The following is a 6,573-nucleotide window of genomic DNA, read 5'->3' as shown; positions in this document are numbered from 1 at the left end:
AGAAATAAAATTGACTCCATCTGTGGGAAGAGATGATGCAGAAACTCCATATTTTCAGCCAAAACTAGGCCAGGAATGAACTGGAACAGAACAACAGTTGCTGACATGCAACTTCAGGCTGAAGCTAAAGAAAATTTAATAAGATCACAAGAGCTACAATTTGACCTTGAACATATTCCATCTGAATATAGAGATCATCTCAAGAACAGATATGATGCATTAGACAATGACTGAAGACAAGAAGAGTTGTGGGATGATATCATGAACAACACACAGGAAGAAATCAAAAGGTCACAAAGAAGGAAAAAAAGAAGACCAAATCTATATCAGTAGAGACAGAGACAGTGAAACTTGTTCTCCATCACAGAGATGCTAAAGCAAGTAAGAGAAATGAGGAAGTAAGAAAGCTGAATAGAAAATTTCAAAGGGCAGTTCAAGACGACAAATGAACTGTGCAAAAACCTAAAGTTTTCTAGAAAAACAGAAGGAAGAACACACTCAGTATTTCTTAAGATGAAAGAACTGAAGACAAAACTCAAGTCTCAACTTGCAATAGTGAAAGATTATTTAGGCAAAATACTGAATGATGCAGAAAGCATCAAAAGATGTAGTTACAAATTGGGCTGCAAACCACAAGGTCAGCAGTTCGAAACTACCAGCTATTCCGTGGGAAAAAGATGAGGCTTTCTGCCCCTGTAAAGATTCACAGCCTCGAAAACCCTGTGCAGGGTCACTATGAGTTGTAACTGACTCCACGGCACACAGCCACCACCACCATACCAAAAAGAAATGGTCGATGCTCAACCATTTCAAGAGATAGCATATGATCAAGATGCAATGATACTGAAGGAAGAAGTCCAAGGTGCATTGACAGCATTGGCAAATAATAAGTCACAGGGAATCTGATGGAATACAAATTGAAATCTTTAAAGAAATTGATGTAGCACTAGAGGCACTCATTCATCTATACCAAGAAATTTGGAAGACAAATACCTGGATAATTGAATTGAAAGAGATCATCTGTATCTGTGCCCATTCCAAAGAGAAGTAACCCAAGGAATGCAGAAATCATTGAACAATATCATTAATATCACATAAATATAAAATTTTGCCACAGATAATGCAAAAACAGCTGTACCTGTGCATTGAAAGGGAACTGCCAGAGGTTCAAGCTGACTCAGATGAGGACATGTAATGAGGGATATTAATGCTGACATCATATGGAGCTTGGAGGAAAGGAAAGAATACCAGAAAGATGTTTACCTGTGATTTACTGACTATACAAAGGCTTTTGACTGTGTGGATCATGACAAGCTATGGACAACATTGTAGAGAATGAGTGTTCTGGAATACTTAGTTGTGCTCATGAAGAAACTGTGCACAGACCATGAGACAGTCATTTAAACAGAACAAGGGGACACTGAATGGTTTAAAACCAGTAAAGGTGTACATCAGGGTTGGATAATTTCACCATTCTTATTCAACTTGCATACTGAGCAAACAATCCAAGATGTTGGATTATAAGAAGAACGTGGCATCAGGATTGGAGGACGAATCATTAACAATCTGCGACATGCACATGATATAACCTTGATTTCTAAAAGAGAAGAAGACTTAAAATAATTACTGATGAAGACCAAAGAACACAGCTTTCAGTATGGGTTGCACCTCAATGTAAAGAAAACAAAGTCTTCACAACTGGACCAATAAACAACATAATGATAAAAGGAGAAAAAATTGAAGCTGTCAAAGACTTCATTTTGCTTAGATCCACCATCATCACTCATGGAAACAGCAGTCAAGAAATCAAACAAGATATTGTTGCATTGGGCAAATCTGCTGCACATGACCTCTTTAAAGTGTTCAAGAACAAAGAGGTCAACTTGAGGATTAAGGTGTGTCTGACCCAAGCTGTGGTTATTTTCAACAGCCTCATATCGTGTGAAAGGTGGACAATGAATAAGGAAGACATTAGAGGAATTGATCCATTTGAGTTATGGTGTTATAGAAAAATGTTAAAAGTATCATGGACTGCTAGAAGAACAAACAAATCTGTGTTGGAAAAAGTATATCCAAAATGCTCCTTAGAGGTCAGGAAGGCCAGACTTCAGTTCTTATACTTTGGACATATTATCAGGAGAGCCCAGTCCCCAGACAAGGATATCATGCTTGGTAAAATGAAGGGTCAGTGAAAAAGAGGAAGACACTCAACAAGATGGATTGGCACACTGACAGCAACAATGGGCTCGAGCTTAATTACAATTGTGAGTAAGGTGCCGAACTGGGCAAGATTTCGTTCTGTTGCGCATAAGGGCGCTCAGAGTCAGAATCAACTCAATGGCTCCTAACAACAACAACAACAACCTTTATGGGAGGAGACTGACCATCTTTCTGGTAAGTTCAACTGGTGGATTCAAACTTCTGACATTTCAGCAAGCAGTCGAGTACTTAATGACTGTGCCACTAGGTTTCCTTCAAAACAAGACTAGGATCTAGAATATATAAAGATCTCTCAAAACTCAACAGTGAACCAAAAGAGACCTACAAAATTGGAAGACTTTACCATGCTCCTGGATAGGAAGGCTTAACATTGTGAAAAACTCAACAGTGAAAAACAAACAAACAACCCAATTAAAAAATAGGCAAAAAATATGAAGAGATATTTAACCAAAGAAGACATAAGGATGGCAAATAAACATGAAAAATGGTACAGTCACTCTGGAAAAGGCTGGCAGATTGGTATAAAATAAAACAAAATATGCAATCATGAGGCTATTGCTGTTCGTAAGTGCCGTCAAGTCAGTTCTGACTCATTATGATATGACCCAGCATGATTGTGAGCATTTATTCCTAAAAAACATATGTTCAAACAATAACCAGTACAAATGTTTATAGAAGTTTTATCCACAATAGCTTAAAAACTGGAAAGAGCCTAGATGTCTTTCAGTGGATAAATGGTTAAACAAACTATGGTACATACATTCAAGGAATACTACTCAGTAATAAAAAGGAAGAAACTATTGATATAATAACAACTTGCTTAAATCTCCAGAGAATTAAATTGAGTGTGGGGGGAACCAAAAGCCAATCTAAAAGTTATTATTCTATTTATATAACATTTTTTTCAGTGACAAAATTTTATAAATGGAGAACAGATTAAGGGTTAGGGATGGTGGCAGGAAGGATCCTTGTTCAGTATCTTGACTGTGGTGCTAGAGACATACCTACACATGCATTAATTAAGCTTGTATAGAACTAAATACATATACACTCCCACACAAATCAGTACAAGTAAAAACTAGGGAAACCTGATTAAGATTTGTGGTTTGTAGTAATGCCAATTTCTTGGTTGTGATATTGAGAGTAAGTAAAAGAAAGTATTGCTTCTAAGGTATCAGTTCATACAGACATGCATTTATTCCAAACAAAATGTGTTTAAACATGTCTCTGTGATCAGTGGATGGCTGCAGACAAGTTCTCTCAGTAACACACTTGTCTTAGTCTCACTAGGGTATCTTCAAAAAAAAAAAAAAAAGCCCAATCAAAACAGTGGCTTCTGAAGGGATCTGCTGAGCCTGTTCAATTCAAGGCAGAAAGGTCAGTTCAGAAGGTTATGGTCACTGGTTTTTAGGAGTCCAATGGAGTCATATTGATAATTTTCTCAAAGGACACAGAATGATCATAGGGGCTTATTATGAAGAAACTTACATTGGTGAGCAAAAGGTCAGGTAAGTTGTACCGAGGAATTTTTTTCCATCATGACAATGTACTGGCTTATTCTTTAAGGGTAGCAAGCAAGGGCTGTTCTATGGGAATTTTGTTGAGGAACCTTACCCCACCCACTTTACAGTCCTGATTGTTCCTTCAGATTTCTTTTTGTTCCCTAAACTCAAAGAACAGTTCAAAGGAACACAGTTTCAGTCCCTTGAGGTTGCTCATACTGCCATTTTGATGTGGTATAACTCAGAGTGCAGAATTCTTCTGGGAAGGGTTAGAGAGATGGAGACACTGCCTGCAGAACTGAATAGACCCAGATGGAAGAGATGTTGAGAAACAACTGCTTCACAAATTTATATCTTTGCTTAATAAAGATGTCTATGCTTTTGTAGCAATACTTTGACGTACCCTCATAATTTTGAAAAAAGTTCTACTGAAGGAAATGGTAAAGGTTGTATAGTATCTTTCTGTATTACTTCTCATCACTACATATGAATCTTCAGTTATATTAACTATAATTTCAAGTATAAAAATTATTTAAAGAATACAAATTCTATATAACCTTTTCCAGAAAACAGAAGAGGAGGGAACACTTCCCAATTCATTTTATGAGGCTATCATTACCCTGGTAGTAAAACCAAACACACACAGTATAAGCAAACATATATACCCATATCCTTCATGAAAACAAAGGCAAAAATCTTCAACAAAATGTTATCAAATGGAATCCAGCAACAAATAAAACCAAGCAAACACCGGATAAGCAAACATATATACCCATATCCTTCATGAAAACAAAGGCAAAAATCTTCAACAAAATGTTATCAAATGGAATCCTACAACATTTAAAAAGAATAATATACTATAACCAAGTGGGGCTTATCTTAATAGTGACAGGCTAGTTTGATACTTGATAAGTTGTTAGTGTAATACACCACCTTCATAGAATAAAGGAGAAAAACACATGATTACATAAATAATAAAAGCATTTTAAAAAATTCAACATCTATTCATGATAAAATCTCTTTGCACAATAGGAAAAGTTGGGAACTCTATATGATAAGGGCATCTATAAAAAACAAACACAATTAAGCAAACAACGTATTTAATGGTAAAAGAAAGAAGGTTTTTTCCTCTAAGATTAAAAACAAGACAAAGACGTCTTCTCTACATTGTCTGTGAGACATCATATTTGAAACCCAAGCCAGTGCAATAAACCAGGGAGAAAAAAAAAGACAGATTAGAAAGAAAGAACTAAAACTGTCCCAATTTTCTAATGACATTATTATTTATTTAGAAAATCTTAAAGGAATTGACCCAAAACCTCCTAAAACTACTAAGTTTTATTATTATTTTATAAGATAAAACCAAACACATTAATTAATTGTATTTCTATAAACTAGCAATGAAAAATGGAAACAAACTTTTAAAATACTATTTGCAATAGTTTCCCAATTAAATGAAATACTTAGTTAAAAGCCTGATAAAACATATAGTTTGTATATACTGAAAATTACGCCACACTGAAGAAGAAATAAAAGAAATCCTAAGTCAGTTGAGAGAAATACTGTATTCACCAACAGAAAGCCTCAACATAGTCTTCCAAATATGCCAGTTTTCCTCAAATTTATGTATGGATTCAATGCAATTCCAATTAAAACGGAATAGGATTTTGTTTTTTTTTTTAGATATAGACAAGCTGACTCTAAAATTTACATGGAAAGAAAAAGGAACTGGAATAGTAAAAATACTGTTTCTCAATACCAGTTTCTAATCACTGCATAATTCCTTACGACTGCCCCAAACTATGGGATAGTAACAAATACACCTGACAATGCCTTTTATTTTTTGTGATCATGACTATATTGCCAACTTTCGTCTTGGTAGCTACTGAAGAATTTGTAAATCATCTGTGAGAAACACTCTGATGACACTGAGAGCAGACATTAGAGAGTTATTTGTTCTAATCCCCTCCAGTTATAAATCAAGTAAAGTACATTAAAAACAAAACTACCTTTTCTTCTCCTACCTCATTTTCTTCCTTCAGATCCTTTGGCAATGAGTTGGGCCACTTTGGATCTTCTTCACAGATCTTATCTTTGGTTTTCAATAAACTGAATTCAGAATCCTTTAATGGCTTCTCTGATTCAGATTTAAGATGACTTAAAGCCTTTTCATCATTCATACCTTGCTAATAGATATGAAAGAGAAATTATTATTATTTTTGCATTAATGTGGTTTTCAAAATCCACATTTCTTTAAATTTGAGAGGGGAAATTTTTCACTATGGTTTATTCAAATTCTACATTATTTTCTAAATTCATCCATAACCTGTCTTCTCACTATGCTAGACTAGCTCAGGAAAACAAACATTATTGAGTATATATTATTAAATGTCTAAAGAGTAGCTATTATATAAAGACAAGTGCAACAGGTCCAACTTCTAAAGGAATTAAAATGATAGTGGGAAGACATACCATCAGATAATCAGTATAGAATACTCAGTGAAGAGATATCACAGAGTTCTGACTGAAATAAAGCTGGGGAAGAGGGTATCTGAGAAGATGTAATGAAGCAGATAATACCACTATCAGGATGCTTAAGCATAAGTAGGAAGTAACAGGCAACTGGGGACACAGCAGCAGGTAGGTATATAAGTGCATGCATCTACGTATTCAGTACACAGACTGATACGTTAAGGACAGACGGGGGTGAAATAATGAAGCTTTAAGTCTTAATTCTTTAGCAGGTGACCTTATTCACTTCCTGGGTTGAACTATTTTAAGGCATTAACAGTGGTGACAGAACTTTTTTTAAATGTGTACATTTGAGTTAAATTCACTATTTAATGACAGG

The 6,573-nt window shown here is 35.2% G+C and overlaps 1 pseudogene; it reads right to left on the bottom strand.

Moving 5' to 3' along the window:
- The window catches only part of LOC102812508, a 52,371-nt pseudogene extending 46,463 nt beyond the window's left edge, over positions 1 to 5,908 (bottom strand).
- Positions 5,909 to 6,573: the final 665 nt, after the last annotated feature.

The sequence above is a fragment of the Chrysochloris asiatica genome, unplaced genomic scaffold (genome assembly GCF_000296735.1).
Source record: "Chrysochloris asiatica unplaced genomic scaffold, ChrAsi1.0 scaffold00379, whole genome shotgun sequence".
Lineage (NCBI taxonomy): Eukaryota > Metazoa > Chordata > Mammalia > Afrosoricida > Chrysochloridae > Chrysochloris > Chrysochloris asiatica.
This window is presented reverse-complemented; position numbering and strand designations above follow the sequence as displayed.